A 25,567-nucleotide genomic window follows, 5' to 3' on the forward strand; every position below is an offset into this window, starting at 1 on the left:
ATGTTTTCTTCTAAGAGTTTCAGAGTTTCAGGCTTTACATTGAGGTCTTTGAGCCATTTGGAATTGACTTTTGTGCAGGTTGAAAGATAGGGGTTTAATTTCCTTCTTCTACAAGTGGAGATCCAGTTTTGCCGGCACCATTTGCTGAACATGCTGTCTTTCCGCCATTGAATGTTCTTGGCCCCTTTGTCAAATATCAGTTGGCTGAAATTGCATACACTCATATTTGGGTCATCAGTTTTATTCCGTTGATCTATGGGTCTATTTTTGTGCCAGTACCACATTATTTTTATGACTATAACTCTGTAACACAGTTTATAATTATGTACCCCTCCCGCCACAGCATTGCTCTTAGTGTTCAGAGTTGCTTTGGCTATCCGAAGTCTTTTGTGCTTCCATATGAACCTTAGGATGTTTTTTCTAGGTCTCTGAAGAATGTCATGGGGATTTGTTTGACATTGCATTGAATCCATAAATGGCTTCTGGTAGAATGGTAATTTTCACAATATTAATTTTTCCAACACATGAGCACGGGAGGTCCTTTAATCTTCTGATGTCTTCCTCAATCTCTTTCTTTAAAGATTTAAAATTTTCATTGTAGAGCTCTTTAATGTCTTTGGTCAGGTTTATTCCAAGATATTTTATTTGTTTTTCAGCTATTGTGAAAGGTAGTGTTTCCATGTGCTCTTTCTCTGATTGCTTATTATTGGTATGTAGAAAGGCTATAGGCTTCTGGAGATTAATTTTGTAACCTGCCCCTCTACTGAAATGTATTAATAATTTCTAGGCCTTTTGGGGTGTAATTTTTGTTGTCTCTTAGATATAATAGCCTATTGTCTGCAAAAGACATAATTTGATCTCTTCCAATTATTACTCCTTTAATTTCCTTCCCTTGTCTTATTTCTCTTGCAAGAGTTTCAAGCACTTTGTTAAATAGGAGTGGAGATAGAGGAAAGCATTGCCTAGTTCCTGATTTCAATGGGAATTCTTCCAGCTTTTCTCCATTTAGAATTATTCCAGCCGCGGGTTTATTGCATGTGGCTTTAATTATGTTGAGGTATGTTCCCTCCAATCCAGTTACCTCTAGGACTTTGAACATAAATGCATGTTGAATTTTTCAAAGGCCTTCTCTGCAGCTATTGAAATGACCATGTGATTCTTGTCTTTGAACCCATTTACATGATTTATGACGTTTATTCACTTATGTATATTGAACCATCCCCACATCTCTGGAATAAAGCCAACTAGATCATGGTGAACGATCTTTTTGATGTGTGTCTGTATGGAGTTTGCAAGTATTTTGTTGGAAAATTTTGCATCTATGTTCATTAAGGATGTGAGTCTGTAGTTTTCTTTTTTGGTTGTATCTTTACTTGGCTTTGGTATTATAGTGATGCTGGCTTCATAGCAGGAATTAGGAAGTTCTCCCGCCATTTCTATCTTTATGAATAAATTAAGTAGTATTGGATGCAGATCTTCTTTAAATATCTGATAGAATTCTGCTGTAAATCCATCTGGTTCTTGTTTTAGTTTTGGTGGCTTCTATGCATTTAGATACCCATCCATTTCTTTTAGGTTTTCAAATTTAGTAGCATATATATTTTCAAAGTATTCCCTTAAAATGTTCTGGATTGTTTTGGTGTCTGTTGTGATGTTTCCTCTTTCATCTCTGATTTTGTTCATTTGGAAGTGCTCTTTCTTTCTTTTGGCCAACTGGGCTAGCAGTCTCTCAATCTTGCTTATCTTTTCAAAGAACCAGCTCTTGGATTCATTGATTCTTTGTATTGTTTTCTTTGTTTCTATTTCATTAATTTCTGATCTGATTTTTGTTATTTCTTCTTGTCTGCTGGGTTGGGTTTTAATTGTCATTCATTTTCAAGTGTCTTGCATTGTAATATTAAGTCATTTTTGTTCTTTCAGATTTTTTAATTCAGGCACTTAAAGCTATAAACTTCCCTCTAAGGACTGCTTTCATCATGTTCCAGAGGTTTTGTTGTGTTGTATTGTCCTTTTCATTTATTTCTAGGAATACTTGTATTTCTTTCTTAATTTCTCCTTTGACCCATCATCATTCAGGAGTGTGTTGTTTAATCTCTATATGTTCATGTAGTTTTTAGGTTTTCTTCTGGTGTTGATTTTAAGCTTTATTGCATTGTGGTCTGATAGAATGCATGGAATTATTTCCATCTTTTTGTATTTTTTGAGGTTTCTTTTGTGCCACAGTATATGGTCAATTTTGGAGGAAGTTCGACAGGGCACTGAATAGAAAGTATATTCTTTGGTTCTTGGGTGGAATATTTGGTGGATATCTGTTAGCCCATTTGATGTATGGTATTGTTTAATTCCGATTTCTCTCTGTTAATTCTCTGTCCTCTTGACCTATCTAATGGAGATAATGGAGTACTGAAGTCCCCTACTATTAATGAGCTAAGATTAATCTGGGTCTTAAAGTCCTGTAGTACAGTTTTTATGAAGTTGGGTGCACCAGTGTTTGGTGAATATATGTTCATGATTGTTATATTATCTTGGTCTATTGTTCCTTTGATGAGAATGAAGTGGTCCTCTGTATCTCTTTTGATTAGTTTTAAAGTCTATTTTATCAGATGTTAGAATTGCAATGCCTGCTTTTTTTCTTAGTATCATTTGGTTGGTATATTTTTTTCCATCCTTTCTCCTTAAGGTAGTGCCTGTCCTTGAAGGTGAGATGAGTTTCTTGCAGACAACAAAAAGATGGACGGGTTTTGCTTCTTAATCCATTCAACTAGTCTGTGTCTTTTGACTTGGGAGTTCAGCCATTGATATTTAAAGTTATTGCTGCAACCTGTGTATTGAATCCTCCCATTTTTATTTCCGTTCACATCCTTGGTATAGCTATGCATTTCCACAGTTATACATTCATTTTCTTTCTGTCACTCCTTGGGTATTGTCCTAGTTTGTTCTTCATTGCTGTGACAGAATACTCTGACCACTACCAACTTGGGGAGGAAAGGCTTTATTTAGCTTACATATCCTGGGTTACAGTTCATCCGGGAGCCCAAGGTGGAACCCAGGGCAGGAACCTGGAGGCAGGAGCTGGAGAACAGGCCATGGAGAAACGCTGCTTACAGGCTTGCTCCCCTGGCCCCTGCTCAGCTTGCTCTCTTATTCAACACAGGCCCACCTTCCCAGGGGTGGCACTACCCATATCACTCAACTATCAAAGAAGGCCCCACAGACATGGCCACAGGCCAGTCCAGTGGAGGCAATTCTCCAATTTGAGGGTCCCTCGACCCAGGTGTGTCAAGTTGACACTAGAGCTATCCAGCACAATTTACCCGTTGTCAACTTGACACACCAACACATCACTATTAAACCATAACCTTTCCAATTCTTGTCCCCAAGACACAATATTAACATTAATATCACAACATATGACAGTACAACCTTAAAACCCCCACAGTCCTTAAAAAAATCCAAACACTAAAAGTCCATAGCCTCTTTTTAAAAGTCTCTTATCTCTGGGTGGGCTTCTGTAAAATCCAAAACAAATACTGTCTTATTTCAAAGGGAAGAATTGGGCACATCTAAGCAAAACCAAAGTCCAGCAAAGTAGCTCACGGCTGGACATCTGGGATTCACTCACGATCTTCTGGGCTCCATAGGGTTCTGGCAGCTCCACTTCTCTGACTCTGATGCCCACAGCACACACAACTCATCTCACAGACCCAAGCTAGCTCCATTTCATACCTGACACTGCCCTTTGTGGTCGTCCCATGGTCCTGGCATCTCCAAAAAGCTGGGGTCGCCACTGAAACCGAGGCTACACCTTCACCAATGGCCTCTTCTGGTCTTTCGGGGTGCAAAGCCTCAGATTCTCTCCATGACCCCTTCAATCCTGGGGCCTTCACTGCAACTGAAGCGGCACTTTCACCTATGGCCTTTCCTGGCCTCTCAGAGTGCCAAGCCTCAGCTGCTCTCTGTGACCCCTTCACGCTTTCAACACCAGAACCATGCAGGAGACTCTTACACATTACCAAGTCCTGCTTCCAGCTAGGGATGGATGTTTGGTCCCCTTTGTATACTGACCCTGAGAAAATATCTCCCAAAAGATTTCACCATAGTGATGCTGGTCTCTTGTTACTTACAGCTGATTTTTCAGCCCTAGTTACCCAGCATCAATTATCTCAGTAAAACAAAATTTTCACTTAGGTGGTTTTGGGCTCTAATCACAGGTGATTCTTCAGCCCTACTTGACCAGCACCCATGAATTCTCAATTCAAGATATGATACAAACAGCCCGGATAGTCTCTGATTCCCTTTGAAGCATCACAAGTCAGGCCTCCATTGTCCACAACTCTTTCAGCATAACTGTTCCAAGTTCCACAGCAACAAACTCTGAGCACTCAATGGCTTTTCTAACATAAAGCTCCAAACACTTCCACAGTCCTCCCTAAAACACCAAGGTCACATTGCTGTGACTAAATACTCTGACCACTACCAACTTGGGGAGGAAAGGCTTTATTTAGCTTACATATCCTGGGTCACAGTTCATCCGGGAGCCCAAAGTAGGAACCCAGGGCAGGAACCTGGAGGCAGGATCTGAAGCACAGGCCATGGAGGAATGTTGCTTACTGGATTGCTCCCCTGGCCCCTGCTCAGCTTGCTCTCTTATTCAACACACGCCCACCTTCCCAGGGATGGCACTACCCATAGTGGGGTGGACTTTGGTTTTGCTTAGATGTGCCCAATTCTTCCCTTTGAAATAAGACAGTATTTGTTTTGGATTTTACAGAAGCCCACCCAGAGATAAGAGACTTTTAAAAGAGTCTATGGACTTTTAAGTGTTTGGATTTTTTAAGGCCTGTGGGTAGTGCCACCCCTGGGAAGGTGGGCCCTCCCACATCACTAAACTATCAAGAAAGGCCCCACAGACATGGCCACAGGCCAGTCCAATGGAGGCAATTCCCCAATTGAGGCTCCCTCAGCACACGTGTGTCAAGTTGACACTAAAGCTACTCAGCACAGGTATAGTCGTTCCTTTCTTCAGCTCTTTGTATTGCTTCAAGAACTCTCTGAAGAGCTGGTTTTATGGACATGAATTCAATTCATTCAGCCTACTGATGTCATGGAAGAATTTTCTTTCTCTTTTGATTACAATAGACATTTTGGCTGGGTAAAGTAATCTGGGGTGGCATCTGTGGTCATTTAGAACTGGGAGTAGTTTGGTCCAGGCTTTTCTGGGCTTTCATAGTTTGCACTGAAAGTCAGCTGTAATTATGAAATTCTGATGGGTTTTCCTTTATATGTGACTTGTTTTTCTTTCGCAGCTTTCAGTATTCTCTCTTTGTTCTGTACGTTTAGTGTTTTTACTATGATGTGCCGTGGAGACTTTCTTTTCTGGTCCTGTCTGTTTGGTGTTCTATATGCTTCTTGTATTTGTATGGGCATGTCTTTCTTTAATTTTGGGAAGTTTTCTTCCACGATTCTGTTGAAGATCTGGTCCATGCCATTACCTTGGGATTCTTGTCCTTCATTTATGCCTATGATTCATAAGTTTGGTCTTTTTATGATGTCCCACATTTCCTGCATATTCCATTCTTATGATTTCTTAAATTTTTCATAATCTTTGCTTGAGTGGTCTAGTTCATCCACTTTTTCTTCCAGTCTTGATACTCTGTTTTCCATTTCATTCATCCTATTGGTGAGGCTTTATCCTGTCGTTTCTAGTTGGCTTATGGAGTGTTTCACTTCGTTCTTATTTCAGACTGAGTATTCCTCAATATTTCTAGATATTTCTAATTCTTTTCTGAATTCATTCAGAAGTTTATCCCTATCTTCTTTCAGTTCTTTGATTTCTTTGTGTGTCCTTTAAATTCACTGAATGCTTTTTATCATGTTTATAATTGTTCTTTTGAATTCCACATCCAGTGTTATCTCTAGGGTATTCTCATTGTACTCTTCTGGAGGACTGTTGCTACTTGGTGGGGATATATTATTTTGTCTTTTCATGTTATTATTTTTTCTCTGTGACTTTGACATGTGGATTTATTTTATAGTTTCTGATTCTTGTGTGAGACTCAAGCCTTTCTATGTTGAGTTTAGGTCTGCTTCTTTTTGTAAACTTTATGTGCCTGTGTGGTTTACCTATTGGGCATGAACAGCTGGTTGCTCTAGGCTTCAGGTTCTCTCTTTTGATTTTATACTGGAGTGGCCAAATTGCTTTCCTCTGCAAGAGTTCCCACAGAGGCCTACGTCAGATGAGGATCAGATGCTCTCAGGCTTTCTCCTAAGGTCTGGATCCCTCCAGGAAACATGCTGACCTCAAGAATTTGGGGGCTGGCCTGGCCTGGGAGCAGGGCCAATTAAAGATTCTGGTCCCAGGAAGCTGGTTGCTGTGCTACCCAGGGATGCAAAGGGATGTGTGGGCAGGAAGAAGCCTGGAGGTCTCCTACTGGGAGGAACTGGGTTGGTCTGTATGCAAAGCATCAGCAGGCAGTGTGGAATCCAGGCCAAGAGGTCAACCTAGGGGTCTGGGGTTCCAAGATAAGAGATGGACCAGTACCCAAGCCAGGAGAAGAGATGGGGTGAGGGAGTCAAGGCGTGGTGAGCACTGCAGGACTTACCCAGGAAAGATGCTGGCACCAGGAAGCCAGAGGCTGCACAGCCCAGGAATGCAAAGGGAGATGGAGACAGAACCAGGCCCAGAGGGCTCCTGGGGACTGCAGGGAGGAATTGGGTTGGTCTGGATGTGAAGGATCAGGAAGCAGTGGAGATTCTGTGCCAAGAGGTCAGTCCAGGGTTCTGGGGTACCAAGACAAGAAATGGACCAGTACCCAGGCTAGGAGGAGAGATGGGATCGGGGAGGTGGGAGGGTGAATGAGGCTGGGGGAGTCAAGGTATGGTGGGCCACAGGACTTACCCAGAAAGAGGCTGGCACCAGGAAGTCTGCAGCTATGTAGCCCAGGGATGCAAAGGAAGGTGGGGCAGGAACAGGCCCAGAGGGCTCCTGGAGATACAAGAAATGGACCAGTACCCAGGCTAGGAGGAGAGATGGGATGGGGGAGGTGGGAGGGTGAATGAGGCTGGGGGAGTCAAGGTATGGTGGGCCACAGGACTTACCCAGAAAGAGGCTGGCACCAGGAAGTCTGCAGCTATGTAGCCCAGGGATGCAAAGGAAGGTGGGGCAGGAACAGGCCCAGAGGGCTCCTGGAGACCTCCGGGAGAAACTGGGTTTCTCTGGATGCAAAGGATCAGGAAGCAGTGAAGATTCTGGACTGAGAGGTCAGTCCAGGGGTCTGGGGTGCCAAGACAAGAAGTAGACCAGTACCCAGACTAGAAGGAGAGATGGGGTGGGGGGAGCTGGGAGGGTAAATGAGGCTGGGGAAGTCAAGGTGCGGTGGGCACCATGGGACCCACCCAGGAAAGATGCTGTCACCAGGAAGCCCATGACTGTGCTGCTCAGGGATGCAAAGGTTGGTCTTCAACTCCCTTTTAAGGAGGATATTGATTACCCTGAAACTAGAGTTATAGGCAATTTTTAACTGCCAGTCATTGGTGCTAAAAACTGAACTTGGGTCATCTGGAAGAACAGCAAGGTCCTTTAACTGCTGTGCTATTGCTCCAGCCCCGCACAGATGTTTCAATAAGAAAAAATAGGCCAAGATATGGTTTAATTAATGTCTTTTTTGGACCTAAAATAATGCATTGTATACATTTAGCTGTGGAAGACCACATTAATACAACTTTTAGGCAAGCAAAAAAATTGAGTGTAAAAAAAGTCAAATATAGATAATTTTAGTTTCTTCTAGTAATACACTTTTCAGGTTCTGTGTTGGAAGGAATATAAAGTGTAATCTGTAGCAGAGTCATTATAGTTAAATGTACTCATAAACAGTTTTTCAGACAGCTGCCTCAAATCATTCTTAGGAAAACCACAATCAACTCTCAGAATTTACACTTGAAAATTTGATCATCACTGTGACTGATGTGTTTGCTGCTGGGACAGAGACAACAAGCACAACACTGAGATACGCTCTCCTGCTCCTGCTGAAGCACCCACATGTCACAGGTAAACATTTCTCTAAGAAGCTAGGAAGATGTTACTAGTGTCCTACATCTTGTTATTTCTTGAAAGGTCTCAGTATTTGACCTTCTGTGCCACTAGCTGTGATGAGGAGGGTAAGTGAGAGATAGCAGGAGACAATGAATGTAGGAAGAGTGGCCAACTGCTGGTCCAGTGCCCAGGTTCCTGGCTGAATGATCTGCATAGCCAGCATACACTGGTCTGTTGCTGCATGTTCATTTATTCCCAAAATGCAGATTTTAGCAGCAGCTAAGTTCTTGCAGTTACCTTTTCTCATTTTGATAAATCTAATTCTGTCACTGAGAAAAGAAATCTCACCTCACTGAAGCATTGGAAGAAAAAATTATATTTTACTGAATCTTCCTGAGGTAATTTGCACTCTGAGACGTCTTCTAAATATTTAAATATTAGATATTTAAAAAGGTATTTCCATTGCCACAGAAGGTATAGATGAAGGAGTTTAATTATTTTAGTAGTCCATTTCCATAAAAAACTTTTTTTGAACAATGATTTTTAGCTGTGCCATTAGGATTTTCTTTGGCAAAGAAAATTATTTTAGAAATTAACTTTAAAATATATGCAGTTGCTCAACATATAAGACCATGCTTTCCATCCTGTGTCCAATATACACTAAATGATGATAGCCTACATATAAATAAAAAATACTTTTAGGGAATTAGCCTACATATAAATCAAAAATACTTTTAGGGAAGACAGAGAAAACAACACTAAACAGCTAAGAAGATGTCATCAAATTTTTAAAATACAACAGCATAATGAGCAGTGAGAGAAAATGGATCAGGGGAGAAGATATTGTAAACTTAATGCTAAATAAATATTCATGCACTAAGTGAAACAAGCTGTGGACCTACAGTCTCCATAAAGATTCCTATTTGGAATAAGAGAAGTCTAAGCAGAGAACAGTGTTGTAAACAGGGTGCCAGTCTTGTTGGAGTTGTTTACCCACCCCAATACACCAGGTTATTGAGCTTCCCCCATGGGAAATCACAGACTTTCTCTCAAAGGAAATTCAGTTTAAGAAGTCCTGTCCTGGGAACCTTGAGTGGTTGATGGGGAAAGAGAAAGCAATGCATGAGGATGAAAGGGCAGGATTGGTAGTGTTCCAGTCCCTGAAGTGAGAGTCTCAGAGCTTCTTTCTCCACCTTATTTTTGAATGTCAGCATCCAGATTTATCTTGCAGATAGTGAAGTACTATAAAGGTCTCTGTATTTTACCATTTTAATATAAAATTCTTTCTAAGTGTCGATCAGAATGAATGAAATAATATCAGTAGAAGACACAGAGTCTTGGAATTTAAAAATACCAGGACTAAATTAAAGCATAAAATCCTTCAGAGAAATCCCTGAGTCACATATAAATTATTCATATTGAGACTGCACCATAATTCTCAAGAGCACCTGATTTTTTATGCACAGAAAAAGTATAGTGATAGACCTCCATGTTTGCCGTAGATTTACTGCCCATTTTCTATTTCTGCATGAAATATATGAGAATGTTTTCTATTCAGTTGTCTGAAGCAAAGTCACAGGAAATCATGTACTACAGGAATATGTTTTTTCAATAAGGGAGTGTATTTACCAGGTAAATGCTGCAGGTTTGAACAAAGACTCAGTCATGAAAGCTGTGATCTATAGTCTGATGCTCTTATTAACTGAGCATTTATCTCAAGGTTTTTGAGCATCTTATTAGAATACGTAGAACAATTCTAACTCAAGAAATGGAAAATAACAAACAAGTAAAAATCCACCAGTCAAGGAGAGTGCACCAGTCAAAGAGAGTGTGAAATAATCACAGTTTTCATAAGGAGTAATATTTGTGTACCTACAATGGTTCCCATAATAGTATTTATGTACCTACAATATTTCCCATAATAAGTATTGGTCAGTATTATAATACCACATGCTGCTGTTATTGATTGAGGGAGTGTGTGTGTGTGTTTACTTGGTATCTCTTTCTTGGTATGTGTTGCCTAAATTCCCTCTGGGTCTCCTGCATGATCAGACAAATCACATAATATATTTTATGTGAGTTTATGCCCTCAGGCAGGGAGGGGGTAAATTGGGGAACTAACACACAGAGACAAGCACTCTTGCACTGCGGCTCAGATGCCACCAGATGCTCCTGTGGCCTCGCCCATAGTCTAGATTAATTTTCACCCACGCGTCTTGGGCCTGCAGTCTCATCCCAGGTCGGTAAATGCCCCCTCTCGAGTCTCCATGCTGGTGAGGCACTGGGGCCATCTCTCTCTCCACACCCGCCAACATGCCTGTTCCTCCCAGCTCGCTGCTTCAGTCCCAAGACGGCTCCCAGCCACACCCCCGTAGTCCATGCTCCCTGGCAGGCCCGGCCCCTTGGAGGAACTAGCAAGTTGGAAGACAGCATATTTTATTACAGGGGATGTAAAGTAGGTGAAGGTTCATTTCTCATACCAGAAACTCAATAAATGTAACATATAAGTGTATATATAAGAAGTAGTCAGGGCTGGAGAGATGGCTCAGTGGTTAAGAACACTAGCTGTTTTCACAGAAGACCTGGGTTCAAATCCCAGCACCCACATGACAACTAACACTTGTCCATAACTCCAGTTCCAGGAGATCCAACACCCTCTTCTGTCCTCAATGTCCTCTGTAGGTATTGCACTATACGGACGCACTTACACACATGCAGGCAACACATACATATACACTAAATAAAAATAATAAATAAAAATAACAAAATATTTTTGTAAGAAGTAGTCACGATGAATATGAACATTTTTCAGAAATTGTTGTTTACGTTGTACTTGGCTAAATTATTATTTCAAATTGCAAGCACATAATGCACACCTGTACATGTGCACATTCATTAAAATGTAATAAAATTATTGTATTTGGATAAAATGCAATAATTTTCTCATGTCCTTTACCAAGACTATAATATTTTGATTATACTGTTTTATTATTTGAATTATTGAATCATGTCTAATTGTCCACTGTCATGGCTGATAAATAATAAGCATATACTAATATATGACAATACCTATTTTGTTGCATAGTTTTTTTTTTTTTTTTTTTTTTTTTAGGCAGGGTCTCCCTGAAGCCCCCGCCGTCCTGGAACTCACTATGTAAACCAGACTGGCCTTGAACTCACAGAGATCTGCCTGCCTCTGCCTCCCAAGTGCTGGGACTACAGGTGTGTGCCACCATGCCCGGCTCTGTTACATAGTTTTTGAATTCTTAAAATATCAGTTCTAATATCTGGGTTTACTCCTGAACATAAAGCATATATTTATAATGCTCCAGAGGCATCTTCATCATGTCCTGTCTGGCCCTGCATTATTGTGTCAAATGTGCCACTTTTCTCCTTTTCCACCTTTTCCCACTGTTTCTAACCAGCTAAAGTGCAGGAGGAGATTGACTGTGTGGTTGGCAGACACCGGAGGCCCTGCATACAGGACAGGAGCAGCATGCCCTACACAGATGCCATGGTTCACGAGGTCCAGAGATACATTGACGTTATCCCCACCAACCTGCCGCATGCAGTAACTTGTGACATTAAATTCAGGAACTACATTATCCCCAAGGTGAGCTTGTTTCTTCTCTGCTCCACCTCTGTGCTCTTAACATTCCCACATTCACTGTCAAGTTCCAATACTCTATGAGTGGAAGACAACAGAACTGTAAAATATAAATATATTACTTTGGAGTACTTAGTGGACTTTATGGTATTTCGTGTTTGAAAGTACAGCTCTAACAGGAATGGAATGTGGTAGTGTGAATCTTCCAATGTTGTCCTGTCTTCTAAGTGTTGTTTTGGAAAAGCTTATGTATTGATAGTTCCAGGTGAATATTTCAATTGTCAATTTCATGAAATAGCCTACTGTAATTTTATCATAGTTTGAGAAATTCTGCAAATACTTGGAAAGTTCATATCCTGAGCATTTCAATACCTCAATAAGATTTGGTTGTTAGCTTATTTGTGCTTTAAAAATTTTTTGTAACATTGTCTTTTAAATGATATAACTTTTGAATGTCTCCTGAATAATGAATATTCTTTTTTCTTTTTTTGTGAAAATCACATGAGTATAGTCTTTGAACCATTTCCATCACTCACAGTCCTCCTCCAACTATTCCCCATTCTCCCCTCCTAAATTTTCTGTCCCCTTCCTTGATCATTATTGTTACACACACACACACACACACACACACACACACACACACACACAACTGAGTCCTTTCAGTGGTGCACCTGTGTACCTCTGTTTAGGGTTGCGTACTTGCAGTTAGATAGCCACTCAGACAACTGCTCCCTGAAGAAAACTGATTCTCTGTCACTCAGTATCCTTTGATTGCATACAGAACTTCATCTTGTGGTAGGACCCTTGGAAATTTCTCCCACAGAAACTTGTGTGTCAAACAGTTTTGTTATTGAATGCATATCTTGTTACACTACCAAACTGGGGATTTCATTGGTGTAGCATCCTTATCATGTCTAGAATGCCTTATGTAGTGGTGTCTTGTCCTCCTGGCCTTTATATTCTTTACAACCCTTCTTCTGCAATGTTCTCTAAGCCTTAGGTCTAGAGGCTGCATCATAGATATGTCACTTAGGGATGGGCACTTCGCAGACACTTATTCTCTGCATTTGATGAGATGTAGCTCTTCAAAATAGTTTACATCTATTGCAAAAAGAAGCTTCTTTGATGAGTAGTGAGAAGTACACTTGTCTGTAAATATAAGGATAAATATTTATAATATAATAAAAATAGTATTGGTCCAGCGATGTAACAAATGTAGGTTATTTTCTAGGGTCTATGACATGTTCAGCAATGTATACTTGGCTATGTTTACAGTGCAATGCAGAAGTTCCCTCCAGTGACCTGGGCTAAATTCTAATTAGACAGCTGTTGATAAAAGTGCCACTACTGCACCAACAGAAGTGATTGGTCAGACTGGTCATTGTTGTGATTCACAAGTTTTACAGCTGGGAAGGATCACTGATTGGATTCTCCCATGGCAGCTTGCATAGTATCTTCAAAATACTATGAGAGCTAGTCTTCAGTGAGGAGGCTTCCAAGTTACTTCCAGCTTAATTGCTCCAAGTCCTATGCCTGAGGTAAGTGGTGTCTTCAGCAACAGGGTCTTACCTTCCATTTCTGTGAGGTAATCAAGGAATGTGGTCAGAGCATGTATTATTTGGGAGTCTCTTTGACTACCCTGACCAAAAACTTGCAGGGAGGTTTTCTTTGCCTGATGCTATGATTTTTTTTTGTTAATAGCCTTCAGCTACACACACACACACACACACACACACACACACACACACACACATATTTTTTCTAGTTGAAGCTAATAGATTTCGCTCTGGTTTTTAATATCATGTACGCATTATTTACTTCTCTCTGAACTCTCCCCTAGATAGCCCTCACTATTCCTTTCCCAGTTAAAATATCCCTCAATTACCACTTGAATAACATCTGTTTCCTAGTATCCCCTCTCTTGAATTCCTTCTTCACTTTACTCCTATGCTTCTTTTCCATTTTCCTGGATCCTGCAGTTATATCAGGCTATATACTCATATCTGAGAATCTGGAGCTAAGAATGACAGATGAAGGGAATGTGTTCCTTATTTAACAGTTTCAGCCTTTCAGGTTTCACATTGAGAGTTTTGATGTATTTGGAGCTGTCTTTGGTACAGAATGATAGATATAGTTCTAACTTAATTCTTCCAGTTTTGCCAACACCATTTGTTGAAGATGCTGCCTTTCCTCCAATTTGTGTTCTAGGCACCTTTGTCAAATATCAGGTGACTGAAATTGTGTGCACTCATGGTTGGATCTTCTAATTTGTTCCATTGATCCACCTATCTGTTTTAGTGCCATTATCATGCTGATTTTATGAATAGCATTCTGTAATATGGTTTGAAATCTTCCATAGTAATCCCTTTAGCATTACTCTTTGTGCTCAGGATTGCTTAGGATATCTGTGGTATTTTATGGGTTCATATGAATTTTAGGATATTTTTCTATCTCTCTGAAAAGTGTCATGGGGATTTGGAATGGGATTGCATTGAATCTATAGATTGGTTTTGGCAGAATGGTCATTTTCACAATGCAAACTCTACCAATTGATGAACATGGGAGGTCTATCTATTGTCTAGTCTCATTCTAAATCTCTTTCTTTAAAGATTTAAAATTGTAGAGATCTGAGATGGCTTGAGAGTGCCTGATATGGCCTCTTCCTGGTGTAGAGGCTGAGACCTCAGCAGGCCTCCTGAGAGTACCTAGATCTGGCCTCCACATGGTACTGAGCTTCCCTGAAGCTTCCCCAAATCATGTCAAAATCAGGTCTCCCATTAGCTGTGCTGTGAATACCTGCTAGTAGGGGTCCAAACATTAGAGGGTAGCCTGAGTATACCAGACTGGAGCCTGAATTGGGCCTCTGTGAGTGCTCCTGAGTAGGTGATTTGAAGCCATCAGTTCCCTCCAAAATAAAATCTGAGAGAACATGAAACCTATGACTAGAGGAAGGAGAAGAATTTCAGGTTAATGGTATTAAACAGGATTGTAGAAGAGAATTTCCAAAATTAAGGAAAGATGTCTCCATACAAATACAAGAAGCACATAGAACACCAAATAGACAGGACCAGAAAAGAAACTCCCCATGACATATCATAGTTAAAAACACTAAATGTACAGAACAAAGAGAGAATGCTGAAAGCTGAAAAAGAAAAACAACAATTCACATATAAAGGAAAATCCAACAGAACTAAAGATGACTTTTCAGTGCAAACTATGAAAGCCAAAAAAGCCTGGACCAAGGTATTCCCAGTTCTAAATGACCATAGATGCCAACCCAGAATACTTTACCCAGCCAAAATGTCTGTTATAGTTGAAAGGAAAAGAAAAACTCCCATTACATGAATAGGTTGAAAGAACTATGGTCCACAAAACCAGCCCTTCAGAAATATTTGAAGGACTACAAAGAAATGAGGAAGGAGCAACTATACCCCAGGGACAACAGAAAGAAACTAAATGAAGGTATAATTGTGGAAACATAAAAATAGACAAAGACTGCAATCAGTAATCAAAATGATTGCAACCAATACACAGCTCTCAATAACAACTTTAAATATCAGTGGACTGAACTCCCCAGTCAAAAGACAGGATAATTGAATGGATTAAGAAACAAAATTCATCTTTGTTGTCTGCAAGAAACCCATCTCACCTTCAAGGCAGGCACTACCTTAAGACGAAAGGATGGAAAAGAATATTTCAAGAAAACAGCACTAAGAAGCAGGATTTGCAATTCTAATATCTGACAAAATAGACTTCAAACTAAAACAAATCAGAAGAGATAAAGAGGGCCACTTCATTCTGATCAATGGAACAATTAACCTAGAAGATATTACAATCCTGAACATATATAAGCCAAACTCTGGTGAAACCAAATTCATAAAAATAACACTACCGGACTTTAAGACACAGATTTTCTGCAAAACAGTAATAATAGTATGGGACTTCACTACCCCATTGTCTCCATTAGACAGGTAAATGGGACAAAGAATAAACAGAGAGACATCTGAATTCAACAATACCATACATCAAATGGACCTAAAAATCTATCGTATATTCCACCCAAGCACCAAAGAATATACTTTCTTTTCAGCACCCCATGGAACTTTCTCCAAAATCAACCACATGCCGGGGCACAAAAAAAGCCTCAACAAGTATTAAAAAAATTAAAATAATTCCATTCATTCTATCAGACCACAACACGAGAAATCTTAAAATTAGCACTGGAAGAAGCCCTAGTAACTACATGAACTCATGGAGATTAAACACACTTCTGAATGATGACTACATTAAAGGAGAAATTAAGAAAAAATAAAAATATTCCTGTAACTAAATCAAAAGGACAATACAACATGAGAAAACCTCTGGGACATTTTAAAAGCGGTCCTAAGAGAGAAGTTTATAGCTCTAAGTGACTACATTAAACAAATCTGAAAGATCACAAATAAATAACATTGCAACTCAAGACTTTGGAAAGGCAATAAAAAATGAAACCAAAACCCAGCTGACAAGAAGAAATAACAAAAATCAGAGCAGAAATTAATGAAATAGAAACAAAGAAAACAATACAAAGAATCAATAAATCTAAGAGCTGGTTCTTTGGAAAGCTAAACAAGACAGAGAGACCCTTAGTCCAGTTAACCAAAAGTAAGAAAGAGCAAATCCAAATCAACAAAATCAAAGATGAAAGGGGAAGCATCACAACAGATACCCAAAAGATCCAGAACATTATAAGGGAATACTTTAAATACCTATACTCTACTAAATTTGAAAACCTAAAAGAAATGGATGGATATCTAAAATCATGGGAACCGTCAAAGTTAAACCAAGAAGAGATCAACAGTTTAAACAGGTCCATAATATATAAGAAAATAGAAACAGTAATACAAAATCTCCCAAATGGAAAAAGCCCAGGCCCAGATGAATTTACAGCAGAATTCTACCGGACATTTAAAAAAGTCCTCCAACCAATACTACTTAAGTTTTTCAAAATGATAGAAACAGAGGGAGAACTCCAAAATTCCTTCTATGAAGCCATATCACTCTAATACCAAAACCAGGTAAAGACACAACTAAAAAAAGAAAACTATAAACACATATCCTCAATGAAAGTAGATGCAAAAATTCTCAACAAAATATTTGCAAACCACATACAGACACACATCACAAAGATCATCCACAAAGATCAAGTCAGCTTTATTCCAGAAATGAGGGATGGTTCAATATGTGCAAGATAGTAAATGTCATAAATCATATAAATGGACTCAAAGACAAAACCACATGGTCATCTCAATAGACACAGAAAAGGCTTTTTGACAAAATTCAACATGCATTCTTAATAAAAGTTCTAAAGGGAATTGGACTAGAGGGAATGTACCTCAATATAATTAAAGCTATATACAAAAAACCCACAGTAAACATTATTCTAAATGGAAAAAAAAAACCAAACTGGAAGCATTCCCATCAAAATCAGGAACCAGGCAAGGATGTCCACTATCTCCAGTCCTCTTAAATACAGTTATTGCAACTCTTGCTAGAGCAATGAAATAAGAGAAGGAAATTAAAGGAGTACTCATTGGAAAAGAAGAGGTCAAATTATCCCTTTTTGCAGATGATATTATACTATACCTAAGAGAACCCAAAATTCCACTAGAAAAATCCTAGAACCAATGAATACTTTCAGTAAAGTGGCAGGTTATAAAGATAATCTACAAAACCAGTCGCCTTTCTATATACCAATAACAAGCAATTGAGGAAAGAATACAGGAAAACTCTCCCATTCACAATAGCCTCAAAAAAGTCTTTGAATAAACATGACCAAAACATCAAAGATCTCTACAATGAAAGTTTTAAATCCTTAAAGAAAGAGATTGAGGAGGACACCAGAAGATGGAACGACCTCCTATACTCATGGATTGGAAGAATTAATATTGTTAAAGTGCTCATCCTACCAAAAGGAATATATAGATTCAATGCACTCACAATAAAAATGCCCATGACATACTTCACAGAATTAGAGAAAAACATTCTTAAATTCATATGGAAGCACAAAAGACCCCAGATAGCCAAAACAACCCTGAACACAAAGAGCAACGCTGGGGGCATTAACATACTGGATCTCAAAGTTTACTACAGAGCTACAGTCATATAAACAGCATGGTACTGGCACAAAAATAAACATATAGATCAATGGAACATCATTGAAGACTCAAACCTGAATACATGCCATTTCAGCCACCTGATATTTGACAAAGGTGCCAAGAACACAAAATGGAGGAAAGACATCATGTTCAGCAAATGGTGCTGGAAAAACTGGATCTCTACCTGTAGAAGAATGAACCTAGACCCTTGTCTTTCACCTTTCAGAAAAGTCAACTCCAAATTGATCAAAGACCCTAATGTGAAACTTGATACTCTGAAAATGTTAGAAGAAAACATTTGCAGTAACCTACAAATAAAGGTACAGGAAAGGACTTTCTAAATTGGACACCAGTTACCCAGGAAGTAAGGTCAACAATCAACAAATGGGAACTCATTAAATTAAAAAGCTTCTGTACAAGAAAAAAAATCAAGAAAGTGAAGTGAATACTCACAGAATGGGAAAAAATTTTCACCAGTGACACATGTGACAGAGGTTTAATACCCAGAATATAAATAACTCATGAAACAAAGAACCGAGAAAGCAAATGACCCAATTAAAAGACGGGCTAGAGAGTTCTGAAAGGAAGAAATAAAGATGGCTAAGAAACATCTTAAAAAGTGTTGAACATCCTTAGTAATTAGGGAAATGCATATTAAAACCACCTTAAGATTTCATCTTATCCCAGTCAGACTGGCTAAGATCAAGAGAACAAATTATACTAAATGCTGGGGAGGATGTGGAGAAAGGGAATTCTCATTCATTCTGGGTAGACTGCAAACTCATGCAACCCCTATGCAAAGCAGTGTGGAGAATTGTTAAAAACTGAAAATGAACTACCATATGACCTGGCTATACCACTCCTTGGCATATACCCAAAGGATTCATCCTATTGCAGAGACACTTGTACAGCCATGTTTGTTGCTACTCCTTTCACAATAGCTAAGAGATGAAAGCAACCTAAGTGCCCCTCAACTGATGAGTGGTTAACAAAAATGTGTTACATTTACACAATGGAATTCTGCTCAGCAGTAAGGAAAGATGAAATAATGAAATTTGCAAGTAAATGGATGGATTTAGAAAATGTTATACTAAGTGAAGTAACAGACTCAGAAAAACAAAAGACATATGTTCTCCCTCATTTGTGGATCCTAGCACCCAATCCTTATAAGTTAGTGCATATCCTGTTGTAACTACAAGAACCAGGAATATGGAAGGGAAACAGGGAGATAAAGGGAAAGAAGGAACCCAAGAGAGAACAGTAGGAGAAAGGTGTTACTAAGAGAGAAATATGTAAAAAGGGGGTAGTTAAAGGGAAGTGGGGGAAAGAGAGGTATACAAAGAACTATGGGAATAAAGGGGAAATTTTTTTCCTGATGCATACCAGAAAAATAAAAATGCTGAAGCACAGAAGGAGCTCTATGTGAATGGAAGAAAGCCTTTCCAGAAACTTAACGGTTGTTAAATAAAAATCCCAGTGCCAGGGGTGGGTTATCCTCATATGAGCTGTTGGCCAGAAGGGCCCTAGAGGTCCCCAAAATAATAAAGATCATTGCCAATAATGTTGGTTCCACACCAGAAGTGTGCTGAAGACACCACAGGATATGAGCCTGGGAGAGGGAGAAATCAAGCTTGGACTAAGCTGGAAATGCCCTGCCACTGGATGGGTGGCTTTCATAGGGCCAGAAGGCTCCTGTAATACTGCTCGACTATGGACCCCACATGGTACACCATCAACATGCCGAACAAGATGTTCCTGCTGGTGCAATAGTGATACATTGAGGGTATATTTAACCAGCAAATTTTCATTTGGATATAATGTCCACTGCTAGGGGTGGAACACACATGTAATAATGTAAACCAAGCCAAACTCCCATGGCAGGGAAGATTGTAGACCCCAGTAGGAAGCCATTGCAATTGTTTTGTTAGATTTATGTGATGCACCTACTAAAGTGCTATCCAAGCATTTGTGTTTACACCCATAGGTTGTTATTATAGCAGTTACTGTTTAGATGTTCTTTCTTCTTGCTGTGTGTGTTTTTATAGTAGATGGAATCCCACCGAAATGGGCCAACAGCTTATGGAAAACAGATGATGCAGAGACCTGAAAGTTCAATGCCTTGCCACAATGGGACAAACATCATCCCACACATATCATCCACATATCAGGGACTTTTGTGGAAGAGGTTGGCAGAAAGAATGCAAGAGACAGAGGAAGGGGTGGAGGGCTACTTGGAAGTGTCCTCTGACCACTATGCTGGCAAGCTATAGTCACACCTCCTTCCTGCACTTGACAAGGCGTCGAGGGGGGAGTCAGTCATCCCTCCTACCGAATTAGTCAACATTAGCTACATGAGAGGGAGGAGTTAAGGTATAAAAGCCAAGATCACTGTGTGGCACCTCTCTCACAATTTTGTGTGGCTGTCAGGAAGTCACAGGATCTATATTTGAGTGTGGACTTTCCAGTGCAGCAGTAAATGTGTGTGTGTGGGGCACTCTTCTGTAAGTAACTCCCAACCTATGCTCTGTTAGCAAGTCCAATAAACTCATTAGAATTCTCCCCCGAAAAGATGAAGACTAGTGTACCCCTCAACTCTCACCACTGAAGCCTCCTTATACAAAAAAGTGTGATGCACACAAAGGCCACAACTGTTCAATTTTTAAAGAATAAGAGACTGCGCAGTACATGTTCCTGGAATGGACTCTCCACCCTTGGCTCAGAGACCATTGTGGAATAGGCAGAAAGATTTTAAGAGTCAGGGTTGTTCCATGAACATAGAGAAGCAGAGTTTCAGGCCACTGGAAGCTTGCACATATGAACTTATGGCAATGGTGGCATTGAGCACAGGACCCATGCCAACTCAATCAGACAAGGGCTCAGAGTGGAGCAAGGGAAATGGGTGGCAGGTAATGAATTATGTAGTGACTGATCACTACTGGGTGAGTGAGAGTAGGTCATACCAATGACCTCTAGATAGGCTGACTAGACTGCAGTGGATAAATTTGCACTGAAGAAATGGGTACAAATGCTTGACAGGATAGGACTTAATATGTATAGTGGAATACATGAGGTTCATTGGGGGGGCAAAGGGGCATGGATGGGGAGGGGGTCTAAATTTGATTAAGAACTGTTGCATCAAATGAACAAAAGCTCAATAAAATAAAAAAAATTGTAGAGCTCTTTAATGTCCTTGGTTAGGTTTACTTCAAGAGTTTTTTTCATTTTTCAGGCTATTGTAAATGGGAGTGTATCCATGATATCTTTCTCTAACTGCTTGTTATTGCCATTTAGAAAGACTATTATTTTTTTAAATTGATTTTTCATCCTGCCACTTTGCTGAAAGTGTTTATCATTTCTAGAAATATTCTGGTCAAATTTTTGGGATCTCTTATGTATATGATATTGTCTGTAAATAGGGACCGATTGACCTGTTCTAATTAATATATGTTTATTTTCCATCTCTTGTCTTATTGCTGTTATTTGTTCTTGTCTGCTGTATTTTGGTTTCATTTGTTCTTATTTTTCCAGATCCTGGAGTTGTATCATGAAGCCATTTATTTGTGTTTTTCCTGGCTTTTTAATGCAGCTGATCAGAGCTATAATCTTCTTTTTTAGGATTTTTATTAATGTGTTTTGCTGTGTTGTTTTCATTTCATTTTTTTCCATAGATATTTTGTGTTTCTCTTAATGTCTTCTTTGACACATTCACCATGCAATAGTGTATTCTTCAGTCTCTGTGAGTTGATATTACTAGAGATTCTTATATTGTTATGATTTAGTGCATTGTATTCCTGTGTTAGTTACATTTCTATTGCTATGATAAAACACTGACCAAAACCATCTTGAGGAGGAAAGGGCTTACTTGCTTATAGCACAGTCTATCATCAGTGGAAATCAAGGTAGGAACTCAGGACAGGAATCTGGAGCACGGACCTTGAGGTACACTGTTTACTGACTTGCTCCTATGGCTAGTGTTCAGCTTGCTTCTTTATACTTCATGCCCTTTATTAATTCTAAGGCCTATAAAGTACAATTTGTGTTCTCTAAATGCTCATAGTTATGGATTCATCCACTGGAGCCAGGTTTACCTACCCAACATCACTTCATTAAAGAAAACTGAGTCTCCTCTCCCAGTAGCTATCAATTGCCAATACTTTCTCAGCTAGGGCTTCTTACCAACCTCCCTCAATCCTTGCTGAATTTTGGTCTGGCTTGGGCTTGCACAAGACTTGTGTATGCTGTCATACCCACTGTGGATTCATATGTACAATTGCCTTGCTGTGTTTTGTCAACACTGATTCCTCTACTCATGTATCATCTTTGGCTCTTTCAATCTTTCCTCCCAATCCTCTGCCATGATCCCTGACCCTTTGGAGAAGAGGGTGTGATATGTATTCCATTAGGTCAGAGCACTCCACAATCTTTTATTTTCTTCATAACTTGGATTCACTCTGTTTCTGTTGTTTCCAGGGAACAACTGTGTTAACGTCCCTGACATCTGTACTGAAGGACAGCAAAGAGTTCCCCAACCCAGAGACATTTGACCCCGCCCACTTTCTAGATGAGAAAGGAAAATTTAAGAAAAGTGACTACTTTATACCTTTTTCAACAGGTAACATGAACTCATTTCCATGGGTCAAAGTGACAGTGAGGATTAGTTGGAACTCACACTGTGAGTCCCATTGCGCTGGTAGAATTGTTCTTCATGCTTGGTCAGGAGTACCACTCCTCATTCTTACTTCCTTGTTAATGAGACGTCCTTCCTGTCAGGCTAGAAAAATGACACTTTAGTTTTTTCACTTATTTTACTGAAGCTGAAAAAGCTAGAGTATAGATTATTTCCATTTTTCCTTTAGAAACATTACAGAGAGACCAATGACTTTTTCCTAGAAAATGAACTTCGTTTAGCCTTTCCTCACTCTTCAGGAAAATGGAGACTTCATAATAATTTGGCTTCATGTCTTCTTGCTGGGTCACTCATCTCCAGGATCAGTTATGTAGATATAAGTACCTCAAACACAGAAAGCACTAAAGGGCCTCAAGCCACTCAGAAACTGATAAGCAAGCAATTAATGCTAATGCAGGTGTGCCAGTGCAGTGGGAGAGAACCATGCATAGTTGGGCAAGAGGACTGTGGGTGAGAAATCAACACACTGTTCTCCATACCTCATTGGAGTCACATGCTAATAAATGGCTTTAAAGCTTCCTCAAAGGGCATAAGTAACAGAGAATAATATTAAGTACAATCAGACCATTATAAATAAGTTCATGAACGATGAACTGTGGAAACAGCACGGTTTTCCCTCAGAATGTCAGAAAGCTGCAGACCACCATGGAATGATGGAGCTATTGTAGATGTATAGCACACCTTGCCGTGATCACAGGGCTCCCTCCTCTTCCCCATTCATATTGCGTCATGAGCATTTATCTCCTCACGTGTAGTGTGTTTTGTCTCTGGATATGATGCTTTCTTCCTTAGCTTTGTGATTGTGATAATTAACATATTATTCCCTTCCTCAGCCACTCAGTTTCTCTGATAACAGGTGTGTGCAAACACACCTAACTCAGAAATACTTTTTGAATGTTATATTTCTTTAAGATCATATGTTACATAGGAAATAAATTTATCTCACCTTTGCCTTTTTGTTTAACTATTTGTCCTTTCACCATTTAACCATCCATCCAATAATTCCTCAGTTGTTCATATTCCAACGTGCAGTTACAAGCACAAAGCATCTTATACACACACTTATGAAAAAGTCATATTTATCGTCTTTGACTTTTTTTTTTTCCAGGTAAAAGGATTTGTACAGGAGAGGGCCTGGCCCGCATGGAGCTCTTTCTATTCCTGACTGCCATTTTACAGAATTTTAAACTGAAACCTCTTGTTCACCCAAAGGACATCGATACAACACCAGTAGCCATTGGGTTGAATTCATTGCCACCCCCTTACCAGCTCTGCTTCATTCCTGTTTGAAGAATTGCCTGGCTCATGCTAGGTTGTCTTCTGCCATTCCCTCCAGGCCACTATTCACCTCCTTCATTATCAGGGACACTGCATCCTTCCTCCCCACTCATATCTTCCCATTCTTTCAAGTTACAGGAAACATCTATCCTCTGTAACTTAAGTCAGCGCACATATGTATCTGGAATTCCCTATTCTCTGTGATAGTGTTATCCCCCTTTGCTCTAATACATATCTGATCCTGAGTTATAAAAATGGCTTCACTGTAAACAGAGAAATCATTATCATAGAATAATTTAGTCATTTTCTTCTGCATATGTTCAATAATAAATAGTTTTGATTGGTATGCCCTTTTTTGATTGGTATGATTGCTTATAATTCAGGTGAGAAATGGTAGAAAGGAGAGCCCCAATAGATTATGCTGGTTCACATGATGAGAAGCATAGAGCATGTACAAAGATAGTTCAGGGGAGATGGCTCAGTCAATAAAGTGCTTGCAACACAATTCTGGGGACTTAAATTTGATTTCCAGACTCATGTAAAAGGTTGCAAAGGTATTGAGTTTTTGTTACATGACTTATGAGGAAGTTGAGATAGTAGGATCCCTGGGACTCTATGGACTCCCTATCTAGTCTCAGTTCACAATGAGATAGCCTACCTCAAAAATATACTTGCAGTTTCTGAACAACAAGACGAGGTTTGCCTCTGAGTGTCAGATAACATCTACGTGCCTCACATGTACATGCCCATGCCTCATATGTATATGCCCATGATCATCCATAAAAACCTCCAAACAAATCCGTACAAATGCAAACAACAGAGAATGTAAAAAGGAGAACAGCAAAAAAGCCTTTTTGCTGACCATCGTCTTAAGTCCCATGAAGAATTTTTATGTGAAACAGTGTCTAAGAACAGCTTGATCCTGTGGAGAAACACTGTGAGGTCAAGTCAAAGGGTAGAGGTGATGATTTGCTTTGGTATTACTATGAACACAAATAAAACTTTGAAATATGTTCCTTCTAATCCCCTTTTTGCTATGTTCCTTGAGACTTAGGTCTAGAGGTTGTATTGTAGATGTATCACTTAGGGCTGAGCATCTCACAATCACTTATTCTCTGCATTTTTCCAGTTGTGGGACTTTGTAACAGTCTCCATTTCCTACAGAAAAGAAGCTTCTTTGATGAGTGGTGAGAGGTACACTTTTCTGTAAATATCAGAGTACACATTTAGAATAGAGTACAAAATGATTTTGGTTTAGGGAAATGATAGTAGTTTCTTCACTATGGTCTATGGCATTTTTGGTCATGTGTACTTGACTATGTTTACAGTACCACACATGAATTCCCATCCATTGAGTGGGCCTTAAGTTGAATTAGACAGATGTTGATGCCCCTGAGATAAAAGCGCCACTATTGTACCAATAGAGATGGTTTGCTGGGTCTGCTATTGTTGTTCCTAGACTTTACTGCTGGGTAGGATCATTGACTGAGCTTTTCCCTTGGAAGCTTGTACATTCTAGACATGATAGAAGAGTTACAACAATGAATTACAGGGAGACATGGAGGGATGGAAATAATGCAAATGCAGTCTTCATGTATGAACTTCTAAAAAGTAAAGTACTGTTTTACTTGATGCTTTCAACTTAGAACTTTACACCAATTTTGCTCTGATATTCCAACCATAGGCACTGAGGACCTCTCTTGTCCCTTCAACAAGAAGAGCATTCCCATAAAGCATCATCTTTCTGTTACTTCAAGTAGTTATAGTCCTTCCTCCTGTCCTGAAAACTTTAAAGAAGTTACACCATTCACTTGCTCTTCCTGCTC

At 39.5% G+C, this 25,567-nt stretch overlaps 1 pseudogene; it reads left to right on the forward strand.

Annotated features, from left to right (window-relative positions):
- The window catches only part of LOC103732439, a 69,661-nt pseudogene extending 45,603 nt beyond the window's left edge, over positions 1-24,058 (forward strand).
- The last annotated feature ends 1,509 nt before the right edge of the window (positions 24,059-25,567 follow it).

The sequence above is a fragment of the Nannospalax galili genome, unplaced genomic scaffold (genome assembly GCF_000622305.1).
Source record: "Nannospalax galili isolate Female #2095 unplaced genomic scaffold, S.galili_v1.0 scaffold1415, whole genome shotgun sequence".
Classification (NCBI taxonomy): Eukaryota; Metazoa; Chordata; class Mammalia; order Rodentia; family Spalacidae; genus Nannospalax; species Nannospalax galili.